Source organism: Elephas maximus, chromosome 5 (assembly GCF_024166365.1).
Source record: "Elephas maximus indicus isolate mEleMax1 chromosome 5, mEleMax1 primary haplotype, whole genome shotgun sequence".
NCBI classification, from domain to species: Eukaryota; Metazoa; Chordata; class Mammalia; order Proboscidea; family Elephantidae; genus Elephas; species Elephas maximus.
Window position 1 is genome coordinate 95,669,692 of NC_064823.1, and position 22,435 is coordinate 95,692,126.

Below are 22,435 nucleotides of genomic sequence, written 5' to 3' on the forward strand. Positions count from 1 at the left end.
TGTTAATGAGTCTCCCTCTGTTCATGATGCTGTATTCTTTGTATAGTGCAGCTTCTCAGTTTTTCTTTTGCTTAGCATACAGATTCAATAAATACGGTAAAAAGACACAAGCCTGACACACACCTTTTCCAATTTTAAGCCACACATTATCCCCTTTTTTGTTCAATGATTGCCTCTTGATCTATGTGCAGGTTGTTCATAAGCATAATTAAGTGGCCTGGAATTCCCATTTTTGGTGACATTATTATAATTTGTTATGATCCACACAGTCAAATGCTTTTGCTTAGGCAATAAAACACAGGACTATTCTCTGCTTTCAGCCAAGATCCATCTGATATCAACAATGATATCCTTTATTCCATGTCTTCTTTTGAATTCAGCTTGTATTTCTGGTGGTTCCCAATCAACATATAGTTGCAGCCATTTTTCAATGATCTTCAGCAAAATTTTACTGGCATGTGATATTAATGATATTATTTGATAATTTTCACATTCTGTTGGATCATCTTTCTTTGGAATGGGCACAAATATGAATCACTTCAAATTGGCTGGCTAGGTAGTTGTCTTTTAATTTCTTGACATAAATGTCTGCTACTGACATAGAACATCATGGAGAGTAATCAGGTAAACACCCACAGGTGCCTTTATCACCCATTACTAAGAAAACCAGGTATTTAATTATTTTTAAGAACAATAGGTAGGAGTATGTATCTGAGAAGTCTTACCAATATTTTCTCCCTTCTCAATTTCACAAAGAAGAAATTTTTCCTTTTCTTCTTTCATATTTTCTATGTAGGTCAAATTAGAATAGTATCACTGAAGTATCTAAATATTGTGTTGCATAGTGTCATATCTCAAAATTACTATATCTTAAAGAATAATTCTTTCTTCCTACAAGAGTTCAGTATTCTAAAGAAGCTATATACAAAACAATTTCACCTTCTCTTCTGGTTCATTTTATTAATTTTGTTTACTTTTCACTTTGTTTGGGGCCCTGTTGGCACAGTGGTTAAGAGTTTGACTACTAACCAAAAGGTCAGCAGTTTGAATTCACCAGCCGCTCCTTGGAAATCTTATGGGGCAGTTCTACTCTATCCTATAAGGTAGCTATGAGTCAGAATTGACTCGACAGCAATGGGAGTTTGTTTTGGTTGGTTTACTTTACTTATTCTAAACTAAAGCTCTTAGAATAGCCATAAGGTATAGTTATTTGACAGAAAGTCTTTCATTTACTGAAATAAAACTTTAACGTAATATAATTATTCTATAAATGTCCATAAATATATTTTCTTAAAACTCCCTTTGGAACCCTGGTGGCGTAGTGGTTAAGTGTTATGGCTGTTAACCAAAAAGGTCAGCAGTTCAAATCCGCCAGGCGCTCCTTGGAAACTCTGTGGGGCAGTTCTACTTTGTCCTATAGGGTCGCTATGAGTCAGAATCGACTCGACGGTGGTGGGTTAGATTCTGAAAGGGATTAATCATTTATTATTATGGAAATTTATTCTGCTTAATTTCAGAAATTATGCCCAGGAGGATTATTATGAAAGTATCCTTTATAAGACAACAAAATTCTAAGCTTGGAAAAATTCTGAAAATTTTCTGTAGAATAGCCAAAGATATTATTACCAAAATTTCTAATTAGGTGAAATATTTAAATGTTTTTCATTACTGTTATTTGTTGTTGAGTCACATTGTTTGTTACTTGAGAAGTAAAAACTATCTAATAAAGAAAAAATGTTAAACCATGTTTTATATCCCATATACTTTGGAAGTAATACATTTTAGGATATTATATATATTTGTCCAGGTTAAGAATCAAAAATGGTTAATTTTCTTCACTATATTTTTCTTGACCCCTGTTCATGTGTCAGTTTGTCATACTGTGGGGTTTGCATGTCCGAATGAAATGGAGCACAAAAGCATTGATATCCCAGACATTACTGAGCAGCTCTTTGGAAACCCTGTGGGTTCTAATCTGTCCTACAGGGCCATTAAGAGTCGGAACCAACTCAATGGCACACAATAACAACAAAGATTAGATTGTGACACTCAGATAATCCAGAACTCTCTATTTTTAAAATTTGTAACCTTAATACAAGGAGCCCTGGTGGTGGAATGGTTAAGCCCTCAGCTACTAACCAAAAGATTAATGGTTGGATCTCCTCAGCTGCTTTTTGGATATGGCGGTCTGCTTTCATATAGATTTAGAGTCTTGGAAACCCTATGGGACAGTTCTACTCTGTCTTATAGTGTCACGATCTTTTGGAATCAACTTGTTGGCAACAGGTTTTTTTAAGCTTAATTACATCCATTGTACTTGTTATAAGTTGCCTTCCAGTCCACTCCCACTCATGGAGACCCCACATGCTACAGGGTAGAACTGTTCCATGGGGTTCTCTTGGCTGTAATTTAATGGAAGTAAGTGGCCAGTCCTTTTCTTCCATGATAATGCTGGATAGGTTTGAACTGCCAACATTTAGGATAGTGTTCAGCACAAACTGCATGTGCCACCTAGGTATCTTGATTATGTCAGCAACTTCCCTTTAACTTGGTAACGTACCATAGCCACAGGTTCTAGGGATTAGAAAGTGATATTTTTGGAGACCAATTATTCTGCTAGCCATGTTTGGTTAGGTTCTTTTTTTTTTTTTTTTTTTTAATGTCTTTTGGTCACCAACTGTCTTAAGTATAGGTGTTTGTTGAACTGAACTTTAGCTTTCAGGGAGACTTAACTGTATAAAATTAATGCGAAAAAATAACACATGCAAATTTTGGTAGATTTTCTGACTCTTACCATTTGTGTCTTGGTGGTCAAGTCACTGAGCTTAACATTTAAGCTTGAGAAATGAGAATATTATTGTGAAGGCTACAGGACTGTTATAAAATTTAGGTAGCTTATCTACCTATATACTTATATATCTATCTTGCTTTCTTCTACCTGTGTATTTAACTTTCTTATTTTTGCACCCAGAAAAACAACAAATCTAAAATCATACAGTCAAAATTTGTTTAAATATTCATCTCAAATATAAAGCAAAATTAAATTTAACTTAATATTTGCAAAAATGGTTCCCAGGTAGAAAATATTATTTCAATTTTCTTTTCTAGGCCTAGTTAGGGCTCGACTCAGCTGCTTTACAAAAAAAAAATGCATATTTTACAGCAAGGTCTTGATGTTAGTGCTTTGAGCAAATTGGTTAATAAAATTAATGTGTTCAGTGGATTAGTACTAAGCAATAATATCTTACATTAGAATAAGGCTCTGATTAGAATAATTTGTAAATTGTATTCACAAGCATCCTCCATAAAATAAGATGTAGTAATTACTATGTACTTAGACTGTCTAAGTGTCAGTTTGTTGTACTTTGGAGGCTTGAATGTTTCTGTGATGCTGGAAGCAATGCCACCAGTATTCAGATACTAGCAGGGTCATCCATGGTGGACAGGTTTCAGCTGAGCTTCCAGACTAAGACAGACTAGGAAGCAGGACACGGTGTTCTATTTCTGAAAAGATTTAGCCAGTGAAAACCTTATGAATAGCAGTGGAACATTGCCTGATATAGTGGCAGAAGATGAACCCCTCCAGGTTGGAAGACACTCAAAAGACAATTGGGGAAGAATTGTCTCCTCAAAGTAGAGTCAACCTTAAGGACATGGATGATGTCGAGCTTTCAGGACTTTCATTTGCTGATGTGGCACAACTCAAAATAAGAAGAAACAGCTGCAAACATCCATTGATAATCAGAATGTAGAATGTATGAAGTATGAATCTAGGAAAATTGGAAATTTTCAAAAATGAAATGGAACACACAAACATTGATATCTTAGGCATTAGTGAGCTGAAATGTATTGATATTGGCCATTTTGAATCAGACAATCATATGGTCTGTGTTTTATTGACTATGAAAAGACATTCGACTGTGTAGATCATAATAAATGATGCATAACATTTCAAAGAATGGGAATTCCAGAACACTTAACTGTGTTCATGAGGAACCTGTACATAGATCAAGAGGCAGTCACTCAGACAGAACAAGGGGATACTGTGTGATTTAAAGTCAGGAAAGGTGTGCATCAGGGTTGTATTCTTTCAACATACCTATTCAATCTGTATGCTGAGCAAATAATCCAAGAAGCTGGACTATATGAAGGAGAACCAGACATGAGGATTGGAGGAAGACTCAGTAACAACCTACATCATGCAAATGACACAACCTTGCTTCCTTGCTGAAAATGAAGAGGACTTGAAGCACTTACTGACGAAGATCAAAAACCTCAGCCTTCAGTATGGATTACACCTCAACACAAAGAAAACAAAATTCTCACAACTGGACCAATAAGCAACATCATGATAAATGGAGAAAAGATTGAAGTTGTAAAAGATTTCAATTTACTCGGATCCACAATCAACACCTGTGGAAGCAGCAGTCAAGAAATCAAAACACACATTGCTTTGGGCAAATCTGCTGCAAAAGACCTCTTTAAAGTGTTGAAAAGCAAAGATGTCACCTTGAACACTAAGGTGAACCTGACCCAAGCCATGGTATTTTCAATTGCATCATATGCATGCGAAAGCTGGACAATAAATAAAGAAGATCGAGGAAGAATTGACGCCTTTGAATTGTGGTGTTGGAGAAGAATATTGAATATATCATTGACTGCCAAAAGAACAAACAAATCTGTCTTAGAAGAGGTACAAAGAAAATGCTCCTTAGAAGCGAGTACAGCGAGACTGCAGCTAATACACTTTGGACATGTTGTAAGGAGGGATCAGTCCCTGGAGAAGGACGTGGTGCTTTTTAAAGTAGAGGGTCAGCAGAAAAGAGGAAGACCCTTAAGGAGATGGATTGGCACAGTGGCTGCAATAATGGGCTCAAACATAATAATTGTGAGCATGGCGCAAGACCAAGCATTGTTTTGTTCTGTGGTACATGTGTTCACTATGAGTAGGAACCGACTGGATGACACCTAACAACAACAATTTAGACTAATTTTTTTTTTTAATTAAAATGTTACTCTGCCACACACAATAGTTTTCATTCCATCTTAGTGTTATCCATGTTAACATATTTTTCAAGTGGTAGCACTTACATGAATTACCATTGCAAAAAGTTAACTGATAAAACTTATTTAAAAAATCACCAATTTCCAGAAACCTTTCCATACAATCTAAGTAGTTTGGGCACTTACCGATGGAAATAAAGATTGTGTTATTCTCTCTACCTCATTTGGAATTGAGATTCACGGGAGACAAGTTTTGTGAAAGCATTACAGTGATAAATGAGATTGCAAGCTGAATCAATCCTGTGATTATTCTTCTTGAGAAAATTAAGCCATAGCAATATTTTATGGAATAAGGTACAACTATAAGTTACCTTTTTGTTTCAACTTACCACTTTATTAAAGTATAGTTTTGTGGGCTAAATACGATATTTTTTAACTAAGTGCCAATCTTGCTTCAGTGCAACAAAACAAAACCAAAAAAGGAAACCCTGGTGGCGTAGTGGTTAAGTGCTATGGGTAGACATTAATTCTTCCTTTATGTTAAAATACTGAAAATAAACTCCATATTCTTTAAAGATGAATCATTAGATAATATTAAATATTTTATAATTTCTCATGAGCCAGTATTTTAGTTATTGGAATCTGAGCAATCGTGTTTGGAAGATAATTTTGAGAATTGAATTAACACTTACTAATACTTTTTTTTTTTAATAGGGTTGCTATGATTCAGAATTGACTCAATGGCAATTGATTTGATTTGGTAAATTTGAGGGATCACTGAATAATGCATTCAGTTGCTAACAGAAAGTTTGGAAGTTCAAGTCCACCCAGAGATCCCTTGAAAGAAAGTTCTGACAATCTATTTCTGAAACTCAGCCATTGAAAAATCCTATGAAGCATAGTTTTATTCGGACATACATAGGGTGGCCATGAGTTGGAATTGGCTCAATGGCAACTGTTTTTTTTTTTTGTTTTGTTTTAATTTGAGGGGTCTCTTTTCTTTTAGCCACATTGCCATTTCTCACATGTAAATTTTATTACCCTCTTCCATAAATTATAATCAAGCTATTTATTTTTGTAATGGCATACATATCCCTTCCAGAAATGTTAGAATTCCATGTGGGGAGTGGCTTCTAATCAAGTTATCTCTTCAAAGTTACCCCTGGGCACTGCAGCATGCTGTAGTATGTTATTTAGGTTTCATTCTTTATAGCTCTCACATTTAAATATTTTGTTGCACTTTAACTGTCCCATGGTTTTTAATCTTACGCTGTCAGTAACTGTATAAGCTCATGAATGGTAGAGGCCATGTGGTATTTGTTTCTTTCATTCTTGATTTGCTTAGCATGGCATTTTATAGTCACTGCTCAACACATACAGAGCACGTTAGATATAAAAATCTACGTTTTATTATGAAGAATTATACTTTTAAGAATTTAAGTTGCTTGCAATATTTTCAAATTTGGAACTTAATGTGATGTCTTAGTTTCTTAGTGCTGCTGTAACAGCAATACCAGAAGTTGGTGGCTTTAACAAATAGAAATTTATTTTCTCAGTTTACGAGGCTAAAAGTCTGAGTTCACACACTGGCTCTAGAGAAGGCTTTCTCCCTATGTTGGCTCTGGGGGAGGTCTTTGTCTCTTTTTAGCTTTTGCTCCTGGGTTCCTTGGCAATCTTCATACGGCATGGCATCTCTCTTCCCATATCCGGAATTCCTTGCTTCTGTGCTTAACCTGCACTTTTTATATCTCAAAAGTGATTACCTTATGGCATATCCTACACTGATACGACCTCATTAACATAACAAAGAAACTCTATCCCCAAATGGAATTACATCCACAGTTATAGAGGTCAGGATTCCAACACATATTTTGGGGGGGACACAATTCACTCCATAACATATTATATTTCAAAATGTTTTTTTTTTCACTGAAACAGTATTAAGATAGGTATGAGTTTTTTAAAAAAAAAAGAATAGAAAAGGAAAAATCATCTCTATTTCAGTGGTAGCTAAGCTTATGGGTCATTCAATTAGAATAATATTAGAAAACCATTTCTGAAAACTTTTTGCAGATTTATATTACACTGTTTCTTTGGGATATTAAACAGAACTTCAAAGTATATATGATGTAAGATCCCCTTGTGGTAATTGCAGAACTTATTTGTATAAATGGGATAAGAGCAGAATTTGTAGCCGTGAAGTTTGGTCTCTTCTAATAACCAGCTATTCAGTTTTAATCAATTCAATGAATAATTTTGAATATTGTGTTTCTTAAAATTTAAACTATGATGCTTTATTTTAGGGTACAGCCAGAGTCAAATAGGTAAAAAAAAAAACCATAGTCTTCAATTAAATATTTCATATTAAATCACTTAATATACATCAATATGCTAAACAATATTAGTCTTTTCAATGCATATAATGTTTACTTAACATAATATTTTCCGTTATGTAAATGGTTAGGATTTAGATTTATCTTCGTGAGTCTAAAAATGCTTTTGTAAAATTTTGAATCTTAAGTCAGGGTAATCAGACTTTGTCTTATTTAAAAGCAAGACCATAGAGGCTCACAGGACCAAAGTAACCAAAGCAGAGAAGAAGGTGCACTTCTGCCCCTTTACAAATGCATGAGCTGCTGGCTTTTGTTGCTGCTTCTCCATCAGTTTCCCCGGGGTATGGAGTGAACAGTTTCCCTAGGAACTATGTAAGGTTGTGGACAAAGGACAGACAAGACCTTAGAATTAAACAACAACAACAAAAAATCCCAAAGGGTGCTCAAAGAAGATAGACTGGAAGAGGGGATGAAGGTGGAGGTAGGAAGACAGGTAATGAGATAGCTCAATAGACTCCAGCCTGTACTTTGGATGTGGCAGTAAAGCAGGGAGAAGTGACCAGACTCTGAGTAGATCATAATGATAGACCCAGAAAAAATTTCTGCTGTGCGATGTGAGCAAAAACAGAAAGTGGAGGACCATCCCAAGTTCCTTTGCCTCAACATCTGGAAAAATGGACGTTGAAAAGTCATGGAGAAGCAGGCTTGAAGGGGAAGATCAGGAGTTGGATTTTGAACATGTTTATTTTGAAATGTGTAAGAGTAAAGGCATCACATGGGCAGTCAGACATGTTCCCATGAATGCAGAAGTATACATGGGCTTTGTGCAGGGCTATGTGACCTTTGAGGATGTGGCCGTGCACTTCCACTGGAAAACATGGGAGCTGCTTGATGAGGCTCAGAGACTCCTGTGTCATGATGGGATGCTGAAGAACTTTCAATTGTGATATCTCTGGGTTGTTGGCATTGAACGGAGGATGAGAAAACACCTTACTGAGCAGAATATTTCTGTAAAACTGTCAAAAATAAGGACTTCTAGGGCAGCTCTGCCTACTCAGAAGTACCACTGTTGTGAAATGTGCAGTCTTGAAAGATATTTCTCACCTCAATGAGCATCAGGGAATTCAGTCTGGGCAGAAACAGTACACATGTGAGCACATGGGAGAGGCTTTGAAACTTACAGAAAGGATGAGGACAGGGCCTTGTTTGTGAGGAAATACAGTGTCCACATGTGAGAGATGGCAGGGATAATAGGAAGATCTTGCTGACCAGTGCTGGTCTTCTTTAGCAACAGGCTATATGCGTGAATGAGAAGCCACCAAGAAGCACCCATTGTGGTGAGATCTTTCACAGTAGATAAAGGCCTTACATGCGTAGCAAATGTGGAAAGCCCTCAGCTACAAATAGCCAGTTGTTAGGATCAGAAATTTCACAAAGGAGAAAGGTCTTATGAGTGCAGCCAATTTTGGAGAACCTTTGGGTACTTTTCTAAGGTCATCCTGCAGCAGAAAGTTCACCCTGTAGAAAGGCCCTAGGAGTGCAGAGAATTTGCTATATCCTTGTTCAACATAATGGCTTACACCAGAGAGAACCTCTGAGATTGTGAGTAAGCAATCAGTCAGAAGCTGAACTTCATACATCAGGAGGTCTCCGGGACTCCGCAATCAGTGTCAGCTATCTAAGAAATTTGGAGGAGTTGTATTACACTTTCCAACCTTCCCAGTGTCTTTGCCAGAGTTATGTCACTACTAGTGCGTATGGCAGAAGACACATCACCCTACCAACTGGCAGAGAATCACAGTGTGCATCTGCCACCGTGATATGCTCAAGGAAGGCAGATCTCTGAGTTTTCTCTCTAATCGCTGAAGGAAATCATAAGGATCTCAAGCTCATTGTGCACGTCAGGCCCTTCTCTATGATGGGTTAGGGTATGGGTATGACCCAGCTTTACTCAAGAGGACTTAACTGGTGTCTGCTTGTGACTTGCAGAGAAGTCGTATCTCCTTCTTGGACAATGTTGGTCATGGATGACTTATGATAGGTTTGTTCAGCCTCCAAATTACCCAACCCAGGACCTGCCTACCTCACATTCCTATGATATATGAAATAATAAAAGTGTTATTGTTTAAGCGAAAAACCAAGGGAAAAAAAAATCATACGGCATTCCTTTTTTTTTTGTCTGATTTTTTCTTATCATTTTCTCTTTGCTGAGAACTGTGGTTGGTAATGTACATTTAGTATTTCGTTTTATCTGAAGCCTTAAAGACTTTTAGTTTTAGGCAGGATCTGTGCTTTAAATTACACTTGAAACTGCTTGCACAATTTTCAACACTCACTATTAATGTCTCTGACTGCAAATAGTAAGTAATTGCAAGTCTTTTCACCTCAGTCTATTTTCCACTCTGAATAAAAATAACTCCAGGTGTGTTTTTCCTCATGATTTATACTAAAATACCATAAATTGGGTTCCTTCCATATTGCTTCTTATAATGTACCAGTAATTTCATATTTCTATATCATAAATCACCAGAGTCCTGGTGGAACAGTGGTTAAGAACTCAACTGTTAACCAAAATGTCGGCAGTTCAAAATCACCAGCAACTCCTAGGAAACCCTATGGGTCAGTTCTACTCTATCCCATAGAGTCACTATGAGTTGGAATCAACGCAAAGGCAACAGGTTTTTTGGTATCATAAATCAGAACAGATATTTAGCATGTGTGGATTTCTTGAATTTTTTTTCTGATTTTTCCTCCATTTTTTTCCTTCTAGGTTATAAGTTCTGACAGTTTCTAAATTCATTGCACATAGTAACCTAACTGCTTTGCTTTTTATTCATTCATCTATTCCACTAATATTTATTGACAGATAGAGAGGTAGAGAGAGAACGAGCTGCCATTCAGTTGACTCCAACTCACAGTGACTTATGTTCAAGAGAATGAAATGTTGCCCAGTCTACATCATCATCATGATTGCTGGGGTGTTAGGGTCCATTCTGATGGCCAGTGTGCCAATCCATCTCACCAAGGGTCTTCTTTGCCCTCAGTGGCCCTCTACTTCACCAAACATATTGTCTTCCACCAGAGTTTTATCCTTCTTGGTGGTGTGCCCAAATCACATGAGTCAGACAGTGTTTGATTGTGATCTGTAGGGTTTTCATTGCTTAATTTTCAGAAGTAGATTTCCACGTCTTTCTTCCTCATCTGTCTTAGTCTGGAAGCACCACTGAAACTTGTCCACCATGAGTGACCCCAGTGGTATTTGAAATACTGGTGGTGTAGCCTCCAGCATCACAGCAAAACACAAGGCACAACAGTACGACAAACTGACAGACAGGTGATGACATTTACTTATAAAACCCAGTGCCGTAAGAGTTATGAAAAAATGACGGAAGACCCCCTCTCATCTATTAGTGTTAAACAAGAAGATTTACTTTCTTCCATGGTTTATGTTTCTAAGCATTAAAAAAGTCAGTTTCCAGTTTATAAATAGCAGGAGAATAAAATTTTCTCCTCAAGCCATGACATCTTATTCATCCTCCATTTTTTATCTGTGGCTGTAAAAGATATATTTGTGGTTAATCTATTGACAAACTGATGCTTCAGCAGCCCACCAGGAAGATTGTTTAAGCAAATTTCCTTTCATGACTTCAAACACAAGTGTCGAATAATCTGGTAACAAGAACAATTTTTCTCATAAACACATCTAATGGCAGAGTACATTTTATTTACCAGTTTATTTTTGGAGATGCATGAAATTTAGTCTGAAAGAAATGTTTTGATTATGTATGCACATTCAAGTGTGTGTGTGTAATCCAGTTGCTAAGAGTAAAAATCTATCAATTTAACAGAAAAATTTGAGTGGTCGATGAGAACTGTTTGTTTTGTTCCCGTGCGACAATTCCATTTGGACTATGAGACAATTCCTACTCAATTATATAGTTTTGCTCTACTTGCTTCTGTATCTCTAATTAGCTTATTCATGATTGGTAAATAAGAAACAGCAGTATCAGTATAACGTGGAGTTTGTAATTGTTCATGCACAATTTTCCTGAGCATGATATCATTTTGGAACACTAAGGAGCAGTAGCTGAAAACAGAGTTTATAACACAGCTAAATGCATAAAGACATAGACTAATACTATATCCCAATATGTACTTCTTAACTTGCCTCAGTTTGGCCATGTGCACTGGCTTGAAGTGTTTATTTTCTGTTTCTCCTTTACCTTTTGTCTTAGTTATCTAGTGCTACTGTAACAGAAATACTAGTAGATGACTTTATCAAAGAGAAGTTTATTCTCTCACAGTTCAGGAGGCTAGAAGTCTGAATTCAGCATGCCAGCTCCATGGGAAGGCTTTCTCTCCATGTCAGTTCTGGGGGAAGGTCCTTGTTATCAATTCTCCTCATTTGGGGAGCTTCTTAGTACAGGAATCCCCAGTCCAAAGGACACCCTTTTCTCCTGGCTTTTGTTTCTTGGTGGTATGAGGTCCCCCTGACTTTCTGCTCACTTCTCTCTTTTACATCTCAAAAGAGATTGATTCAATACACAACCTAATCTTGTAGATTAAGGCCTGCCTCCTTAACATAATTGCCAATAATCCCACCTCATTAGCATCATAGAGGTAAGATTTACAATGCAGAGGAAAAACACCAAAAACCAAAAAACCAAACCCACTGCCAGTAGAGTCGATTTTGACTCATAGTGACCCTGTAAGACAAGGGATTTGAACTGCTGATCTCTTGGTTAGCAGCTGTAGCACTTAACTGCTACGCCACCAGGGTTTCCATCAGATGACAAAATGGGAATCATGGACTAGCCAAGTTGACACACATTTTTTGGAGGCACAATTCAATACCTAACACCTTTGTTAATTTTGTTTGTGTCTTTATAATTTAGCGGTCTCAATCTTTCTTATACACCTTAGCATAATTTTTTTTTCTTTCTAAGATAAATAACTACTTAATTGCAGATCCAAGATTCAAACTCAATCAGTAACTGAAAATTTTGCAATTAACTAGCAACAAAACACTGACCATCTATATTGGGAAAGGATTTATTAAAGGTAAAGTCTTAAATTTTCTGTGGCATTTATTTTTTTAGGAGCATCTTTTTTAACTGTACTGGTGTTTTTACTATGATTATTATTATTTCTCTTAGTTGTATAAATATTGAATAATCTGCCCTGACTCTATATTTTCACAATTTCTGTTATTTTCAGAGTGTGATTGTTTTAGCAGAAATATTTATTTATATACAAATGACTGATATTTTTGGTCTGAAACTAAACTAAATAATACATAGTAATTGAACATTTGATACTTTTCCAATAACTTACATGAACTCATTTACTTCTCACAATAGTCCTAATAGTTGTGTTTGTTACACTTTCACTTTTTTTTCCTTTAACAAATGAGGAAAATAAGATTCAAAGAGGTAACTTGCCCAAGATAAATAACTACTTAATTGCAGATCCAAGATTCAAACTCAATCAGTAACTGAAAATTTTGCAATTAACTAGCAACAAAACACTGACCATCTATATTGGGAAAGGATTTATTAATAATAACTAATCCCACATTTTAATAAAACCATATATATGTGTGTATATATATACTTATATATAGGTGTATGTATTTATATATATAAACATTTATATCTTGATGTTGTTGTTAAGTACTGCCGTGTTGGCTTTGACTCACAGTGACCCTATGAACAACAGAACAAAAAGCTGCCCCGTCCTGCAAAATCCTCACGATCCTTATTATGCTTGAATCCATTGTTGCAGCCACTGTGTCAATCCATCTCGTTGAGGGTCTTCCTCTTCTTTTTTTTTTTTGCTGACCTTCTACTTTACCAAGCACGACACTATCAGGAGGTATCAGTCCCTGGAGAAGGACATCATAAATAAAATATATATATATATATATATATATATATATATATATATATATATATATATATATATATATATACTGATATAATCTGCCAGGCGCTCCTTGGAAACTCTATGAAGCAGTTCTACTCTGTCTTATAGGGTTGCGATGAGTCAGAATCGACTTGATGGCAACGGGTTTGGCTTTGGTTATTCCTCTTCAGTAATAAAACTATGTAGTTATTCAAATCTTATAAAATCACTCAGTCTTCTATCTCTACATATTTTGTAATGATCACGACTACCTGTTCTCATAGAGGTTGCATTATAGTAAGGAGAGATGTATACTAAACTTCTCAAGAGGTATAAAGATACTTTCAGAGAGGAAGATCAAAAACAATGAAATGGGCAGAAAAGTACCTGGGGAGTAAGTACTGGGATCTGCTCAATTTGATAGTACCAGGGAAATCCTTTCTGTGCAGGAGTCATTCAGAAACTCAGATTCAGACACGGGGAATAGGATGGATGAGGTTAACCATCTACCTGGCTAAGTAGTGAGACAGAGGTTGAGTAGAGAAAAAGTAAAGAGTATTTGTCATGTTGTGACTGCAGCTATAGTTCTTAGTAATTAGCCTGGGTAAGAATGAAAATATGAGAGCAATAAGGAGCTTATGGCTTGACAAATTATTGGGTAATTTTTATAAAATCAAGAAATACTTGAGAAAAAAATGTTAACAAAGAATCTGGAAAGGTAGATGTTGGTGGATAGAAAGTAGGATGTTTGAAATTTGCATTTTGGAGGTGGTGCATTTGTTGGGGAGTATAAAACTCGGGAAAGAGGGACAGAGTAGACAGATAATCTTTGGATTCGAGTAGGTCAGAGAAATGAAGGACAGAGCATTAAAGCTGACATTAAAGTCACCAACAATAATTACTAATCAGTGAGGATGGAGAGTGTGTTATGAGCTTTAAAGTCACCAGTGATACAGGTCCAAAGACCAGTTGATCACCAAAGGCAGCAAGGAGAAATAATATTGGGTAGTAAAGTTTAGTGATGTTGATTCCAAAAGTAGAATGGAGAGCAAACATTTTGGAAGCAACATTTAATAATAATGAGGACGCCTAACACACAAGTAGGTCCACTTGGGGGGGTTTGGTGTGAAGAATAAATACCAGTTAAAGAAACTTCAGGAAGTTTTATATTAAAGCAAGATGATGGAGGCTTTTTTTTGAGTGCAGTTTGATGATGTAGAAATATTTGCTGATTGCAGGTTATGAGTCCTGCAGTATAGTGGGAGAGTCTGAGAAGGCATGGAGGGGTAGCCAATCAGGTTTGATAAGTGGTTCTACAAATGACAATTGGAAATGTCTCTGTGATGACAGATGCTGTGGGAGGTTGGACAGGTGATGATACCCAATGAAAATGGAAATGTAGGCAGGATGGAATGTAGATAATGGTGGTTAATTAGGTGAATATGCTGATGATTTACGTGCAAGGTAAGAAATCCATTAGGATGAAAGTAGTTAAAAGACATAGCTCAGTTGCACTCTATATAATTTTCTTCCTGTCCCACATTATTCATGCTTTGTGTCTTGCATTTTGCTGGGATATTGGCTTGTGTCTTTACGCTTCTTCCCCTCATCACTTTTTATTTTATAATTCTGAGTATTTGTTTATGCATCTTTTAACTACTCCATTTTTAGTACTATATCCTTTTTACCCCTGCAGAAGGCTTGCTCTGCAGTTGTTGATTATTCAGTGTTATAGCGCTCTGTCTTTCTTACTTGAGCACTTCGTTATAGCAACTTCTGGCAGATGCGTTTTCTTTTCAGGATCAGCAAAACTCTATGCATTGATTGGGCTGAGATGAGTGTTAAAACCTTTTTCAGGGGATGGAGGATGAAAGAGGAAATGTGTCTCATATTTTTTAGATACATAAACACCAGTACACATTCATGCTAAAGCATTAAACATCTTACTGACATCCTTGATTCTATTTTTTTTTTTTTGATCACTTAACTATGCAGGTGAAATTTACAAGACTGCAAAAAAATGTTTTACGGGGAATAAAATGGTTCATTTAGTTCTAGTGAAGTACTGAAATGAATGAATCATTTCAAACAAAACAGCTGACTCAACAATACTAAATCAGAAGCCATTATTTTTAAAACAAAAAGAGAAAGTTTTTGATAATATTTAATGGTTATTTCATATGTAAGAGAACCAGAGAATCCATGTGCCTTCTATTTACTGTAAGCTTTTAGGTATTTATCGTTTGGAAACATAAAAATATTAACTAAAAAACAATGTACATATTGAGATAATTTAACGTAAACAGAAAGTTCTGTCATCCCATTACGTTCTTTATTTAGCATCCTATTCCTTTGTCAATGCTTTCTCCTCTGCTCACTATGATTCCTGTTCCTTTATTTTGTGTTGTACAAGTGAGAACTTCCTTTCGGATCAAGGCTCTTTCTTGGTAGGAAAGAGAAAGACATATAAAACCTTGAATTCCAAAACAAAGAACATAAATGAAAGTTATTAAGAAAAAGTTTAATTTGATAAAACAGTTAAATTAAACTAATGAATGGTACATGAAATTTTAAACTAAACCCTTTTACTAAAATCTGAGATTAATTAATATCAAAGCATTTAGATTGCTTTCTTCATATATGATGTCCTTGATATCATACCACAACTTGTCTGGCCTTTGGTCATTAGTGGTCAACGCACCAAATCTATTCTTGAGATGATCTTCAAATTCAAGTGGGATATACTCGGGGATACTCAAGGTCATGCTTTGGCATTCATGGATATGTTTTAATTTTCCTCAGTTTCAACTTGAACTTGCATGTGAGCAAATTGATGGTCTGTCCTGCAGCTGGCCTCTGGTCTTGTTCTTACTGATATTGAGCTTCTCCATAGTTTCTTTCCACAGATGTAGACTATTGCATTCCTATATATTCCATCTGGTGAGGTCTGTGTGTATATTCATTGTTTATGTTGTTGAAAAATGATATTTCCGATGAATAAGTCATTGATCTTGCAAGGTTTTATCATACAATATTCAGAGCTGTTTCTATCACCAAGGCCATATTTTCCAAATACCAATTCTTGTTTGTTTTCAATATTTGCACTCCAATCACCAGTGATTATCAATCCATCTTGATTGCATGTTTAATCAATTTCAGATTGCTGAAGCTTGTGAATATCTTTAATTTCTTTATCTTTGTCATTAGTAGTTATTGCATAAATTTGAATAATAGTCATATTATGTGGTCTTCCTTGTAGATGCATGGATATTATCCTATTACTGACACCTTTGTATTTCAAGACGGATTTTGAAATGTTCTTTTGGACAATGGCTGTGATGCCATTTTCCTTCAATTTGTCTTTCCTGGCATAGTAGACCCTATGACTGCCTGATTCAAAATGGCCAATACCAGTCTTTTTCAGCTCATTAATGCCTCAGATAACTATCTTCAAGTGTTCATTTAATTTTTGTCTACTTCCATTTTTCCTTGCTCATACTTTGTACATTCCACATTCCAATTATTAATAGATATTTGCAGCTGTTTCTTCTCATTTTGAGTCTTGCCATATCAGCCAATGAAGGCCCTGAAAGCTTGACTCCATCCAAGTCATTAAAGTTTACTCTACTTTGAGGAGGCATCCTTACCCAGTCATGTTTTGAGTGCCTTCCAATGTGAGGGGTTCATCTTCTACACCACGTCGTACAATATTCTGCTGCTTTCTAAAGAGTTTTAACTGGCCATTTTTTTTCCAAAATAGAATGCCAAGTCCTTCTTTCCCCCAGCCCATCTTAGTCTGGATGCTCTGTTTAAACCTGTTCCCTTGGGTGACTACCACTTGTCTGTCAGTCTGTAATACTGTAGTGGCTAGCATGTTGCTGTGATGTTGGCAGCTGTGCCACTGTTATTTCAAATAAATTACTATTATTATTATTTTATAATCTCAAATTTCATAGATATTTTGTTATTTGACACAGAATTATCCATAGTCATGTTTTTTGCTCAATGTTACTTAGTTTATCTCATTTCTTCCTCCTGGAATCAATTTTTTTTTTTCTTAAAGTTGACCCTAGAAGTGTTCATCTAATAATAGACCTATTGCCGTTGAGTTGATTTCAATTCATAGCGACCCTATAGGACAGATAGGGTTTCCAAGGAGCAGCTGGTGGATTTGAGCTGCTGACCTTCTGATTAGCAGCCAAGCTCTTAACTACTGCACTACCAGGGCTCCAACTCATCTAATAATAGTCTATTAATTGTAATATTTGTCTTTCTAACTAATGTCTTAATTTTACACTTTCTTTAGAAAGAACCATATTTGGAAGCTGTTTGGTCAATACCTTTTATTTTTTCCATTTAGAAATCTGCTATTAATCTTATTGACATTCTTGATGGTGTTATATATTTATTTTTTAATCTGTTTTTGGTGGTTTTCTTGTGTTCATCAATAATATTGCTCAACATGATTTTCATTGTATATTTCATTTTGGCATTTATAGTATTTCTCTAACCTATATTACTTTATCTTCTGCCAGTTTTGTAATACTCACAGCCATCAACTCTTCCGACACAGCTTTTATACTTTGCTTTCACTCTTTTGTTTTAGGACTTCCGTTTCATCCTCATTAGGCTGTTTTGTTGCATGTTACTTACACCTCTTATACTCTTTTCTGTTCCATGTTGTGGTCTCTCTTTGCTTTAGTCTGAAAATTTTCTTCTAATTTCCAGTTCACTAATTTTCTATTCAGCTTAAAATTATCTTCTCTTAGACCTAGTCATGAAGTTCTTAATTTCATTTATTATATTTTACAGTTTCAGAATATGTGTTTGGTTCTTTCTGTAGTTTCTAGATTTTTAACCAAAAGTCTCAATCTTATATTTTGTGGGTACATTAATCATAGTTATCTTTAAGTCTGCTTAAAACCACTACTAGATTCTCTGTGCATATTTAAAATTTCTGATGGATTTTCCCTTTGTTTTTGATCATGTCTTATTTTATACCTGGTTATCTTTATTGAGGCCTGTATTTTGATTATGAGCATGTTAGAGGTAATTGCAGACTCTGGATGAAGTTATTATTATCTATATGTGGTTGCTATGACTATGAATGGACTCAATTTTGTTTCTGTTATAGAGGATTTACTCTTCTTACAGAATACAGTTGGACAGAACATTCAAGATTACAAATGATTTTAACATAAACAGGGATTGAGATGACTCAATATTTGGCTTCATTCCCTCTAAGGATTTGTCTATTTCGGATTCACCTTATTTTAGATTCCAGTTGAAATATTGAGATTTTACCAGGGCTTCTCATTTTTGTTGGGCATAAAAGTTTTGACTTTTTCCCTTCAGCCTGCAAATCTGTGTAAATCCTCACTCTGATTCTTAACTGCTCAGTTTCCTATTCCAATCTATGCAGATAAAAAAAAAAAAAATGCAGATGCCCATCGGAAAATGAGGCTCCTATTGCAGACTCGAAGGCACTGGTTTATTTTTTATTGCAGAACTCACCTTCCTAGGCTTCCCTTCTCCTGATGATGGTTTGGTAATTCTTCATTGTTGTAATCATTATGTGAAGACTTGTATAAAATATTTTGTCATGATTTTCTAGGTATTTTTAGGAAGAAAGATGAGTAGGAATGCATAGTCTGCCATTGCATTAAATAGGATTCTTTGCTTCTGAATGACTAAAATTTGTTACACCATTGAGTTATAACCTCCATTTCTTTTCATCTGCCTTTCATAATTTTTCTCTCTTTATCTTTTTGTTTTACTTTCTGAGCAATTTCTCTGGTCCACTTTTCTGTTCACTAATTTTCTCTTTAGCCTGATCCATTCTGTCATACAATCATTCCATTACATTTTTTTTTAACAAAGTCCAATTTTTTTATTGTTATGAATTTCATTTGGTCATTTGTCAAACAAGTTTGTGAATGTTTATATAGTGTCACATTCTTTTCTTATATTTTGGATTCTATATTTTATATCATCAATTATTTTTTAATGCATTTTGGTGATGAGTTTTGTAAAAATCTTCATATATACAGTGATGTCTGAAATTAATATTGTTATTTATGATTTCACTTGGCTTTTCCCCAGGGTGGATTGACTCCCTGTATGTTTTGTAAAATTCATATTGTAAGTTTATCTCTTTCAGTGGGCACATAATAGGTATTAAAATATATTATGTAACCATGAAATGTATTTCCATTCCTATGGAAACAAAAAGACATAAATTATTATGCATTTGGTAAACATGCAACTACTTTCCATGTCGAGAGGCTCCAGAGATGATATAAATCATTTAATAGCTGTATGTTTTATTTTTGACTCTTTGAATTTGCTACTGACATTTCAAGGTTTCAAAGACATTAATGTATGTAACAGACAAAAGATGAAATGAAACAAGAATTTAAAATTCTTATTTAAGTCTTAGAGCAATCAAAGAAGTCAGGAGTAAGAGTGGCAACAGGTGTTGTCCTTCCTTTTTCTGCTTTCTTTCCTTCCTTTTATTCCTCTTCTCCTTGCTACTTACAGATTAAAAATAATGTTAGTAAAAACACAATTTGGTACATTAGAAATGTTACTAAATTGAAAAGAGTGCCTTGAATGCTAGATGAGATTTAATCATTGAATTTTTTTGTTGAAATCAGCGAATAATTTTTTCACACTTGGTCTTATTTTTCTCATTGTTAAAATTATTGTTAACAATACATGTTTCAAAGACTTTTACAGCTTGAACAGTCTATGCTGAAAAAGTAATTTGGTATATGTTTTAGTATGCTAGTCATTTTTATTAGTTTAGTCTACATCAATCAAGTATTATAAGTAAATATTATTAAGATTACTATCACAAAACATTGAAAATTTCAAGGTATCTTTTTTTTTTTTTAAATAATGGTATGGAATGAGATGCTTTTTGGAGAAGTGAGAACTATCTTAAGAAGTTTTTAATTCCAACTTTCTACCAAATAAGAGAATATAAGGTACACTATCCTTTCACTGTGATCATCACCCATACATTTTTTTTTATTGTGCTTTGAGTGAAAGTTTACAAATCAAGTCAGTCTCTCATACAAAACCTTATATACACCTTGCTATATATTCCTATTTGCACTCCCCCTAATGAGACAGCACATTCCTTCTCTCCACCCTGTGTTTCTGTGTCCATTCAACCAGCTTCTGCCCCCTCGGCCTTCACATCTCCCCTCCAGACAGGAGCTGCCCACAAAGTCCCATGTGTCTACTTGACCCAAGAAGCCCACTCCTCACCAGTATCATTTTCTGTCTTATAGTCTAGTCCAATCCCTGTCTGAAGAGTTGGCTTCAGGAATGGTTCCCGCATTGGGCTAACAGAAGGTCTGGAGACCATGACCTCAAGAGTCCCTCTAGTCTCAGTCAGACCATTAAGTCTGTTCTTTTTACTAGAATTTGAGGTCTGCATCCCACTGCTCTCCTGCTCCTTCAGGGATTCTCTGTTGTGCTCCCTGTCATGGCAGTCATCGGTTCTAGCTGGGTACTATCTAGTTCTTCTGGTATCAGGCTGCCGTCACCCATATTTATGACAGGGAACCAATTGTTAACTAATTTTAAACTTAAGAGAATTCTTAACTTGCACATAAAACTTTTTTCTTCCAATTGACGCCACAGCTGTCCTTTTGAACAATCGTTGTCTTTACTCTACTTAACAATTTTTCAAATATTTAAAAATGACTTCAAATTTTCTGATATCTTTTCTTCTTTAGATGAAATATATACAATACTTCAGAATCATCTTATAAAAACAAAGTTTCAAGTCCAGTCATGATTCTAGACCTTGTCAAATGATAGTTTCTTACCCATTATATGTTTTCTTTAAAATATTAAGTCTTGGAATATATGCTAAACTCAGATATGGCTTCATTTAATTTAAGTTGCTGTTGTTAGGTGCCACAGGGTTGGTTTAACTACAGGGAGACTATCCTCATTTTTTTCTGGAAAATTCATTACATTTATTTACTTTGTACTTTTAACTCCTTTAATTCAGGGCATTCTTAATTCAGGGCATTCTTAGGAGTTTCTTGATGGTCTCCGATTCTTCCTTGCTCAAATATTCAAGACAATTTCCCCTCTAACTAGAGCTTAAGAGAGCAGAATCATTGTTTATTTTTGCCTTCACAGAGCATAGTATGTGTCAGGCACATACTATGGAAGTCACTCTGATATATTAAACCCAATGCCATGACATTTAATTTCATTCTATTCCATTCCACTCCAACACATCCCATTCCATTCGATTCCATTCCTACTAGCATGTTCCATTTATCCCATTGTATTTCTTTCTTGCTTTTTATTTAAAGCTGAGAAAGACACACTAAATGCATGTTGCTAATGGGTCATAAACACCAGTTTGGAAAAACAATGATTTATTAAATATGTTTTAATTACAGAAGGGCATTACTTATCTGAATTGTTATCACATAGTGATATGAACATTTCAATTATCAAGGAAAGAACTCTAAGGCAAGTATAGAATATGATAGGAGTTACACATATCAAGTTCAATATCTTAGATAACATAAGGTATTGACAGATGTGGTGGCAACTGTCACATGGTTATAGTTGAGCCGTAAGACATTTACCCAACTTCAATGCACTCAGGATTGCAAATAATTTTATAAATTACTCATATATGCTAAGTATCCCTTTGGGATATATGTCTTTTATGATTTAAAAATTGTCTTGGTTCTAGCCTTCTTCCAGGCTTACCCTTATAAGCACATAGCATTTCAGCAAATCCTTATTTTGCTGTTTGAAAAGATGACTGAAACGAACGCAAAGGATTGTATATACAATTGTAAACTTTCTTTCAATGGGATATATTGTTAAAAAGCTATAAATGCTAAGTAGACACAGTTTGTCCATGTTGAGAGAGTTGAAGGGCCAGATTTTTCTTAATGGAGTTTCTATAGAAACATTAAAAGTACACATGAGATTTATTTTAAGTGGAAACAATAACATTTTGGGACATGTCAATCAACTTTTCATTATGGCAGTGTATAACAAATATTTTTGTTTTTCCTATAGGCATAACATTATTTAGTATTGTATTTATTCCTGAAGGTTTTATAAGGAAAACATCATAACATCAATATTTCTGCTATCATTAATATACTCAGTATATTAGAAGTCCATATTGCATATTACCAATG

The 22,435-nt window shown here is 35.2% G+C and overlaps 1 protein-coding gene across 1 annotated transcript in view; it reads left to right on the forward strand.

The window, feature by feature from the left end:
• The window catches only part of TECRL (trans-2,3-enoyl-CoA reductase like), a 150,465-nt gene that overhangs the window by 55,641 nt on the left and 72,389 nt on the right, over nucleotides 1-22,435 (forward strand). The window lies entirely within an intron of this gene.